The following is a 230-nucleotide window of genomic DNA, read 5'->3' as shown; positions in this document are numbered from 1 at the left end:
AAATGCTTCAATTGAAATTCCTCAATTACCAAATGCTACAGAAACCCAAACTCTCTCTTACCAAGCACTAATAAGGCATCATGGCAAAATGAAGTTGTTCTATGTATATACGCTTAAAATATTTCAAAAGTATGTTAATTATCATCATTAACAACATAAGCTTTTCATCTTTTATGTGTATTATATATTTTCCCCCTGTCAGGTATGTTAAAGAAGCAATATTATTTTGC

The 230-nt window shown here is 29.6% G+C and overlaps 1 protein-coding gene across 1 annotated transcript in view; it reads right to left on the bottom strand.

The window, feature by feature from the left end:
* Window positions 1-230, bottom strand: part of LOC119592191 (ER degradation-enhancing alpha-mannosidase-like protein 3) — a gene marked incomplete in the record, with an annotated part of 16,637 nt that overhangs the window by 2,928 nt on the left and 13,479 nt on the right.

Source organism: Penaeus monodon, chromosome 29, assembly GCF_015228065.2.
Source record: "Penaeus monodon isolate SGIC_2016 chromosome 29, NSTDA_Pmon_1, whole genome shotgun sequence".
Lineage (NCBI taxonomy): Eukaryota > Metazoa > Arthropoda > Malacostraca > Decapoda > Penaeidae > Penaeus > Penaeus monodon.
This window is presented reverse-complemented; position numbering and strand designations above follow the sequence as displayed.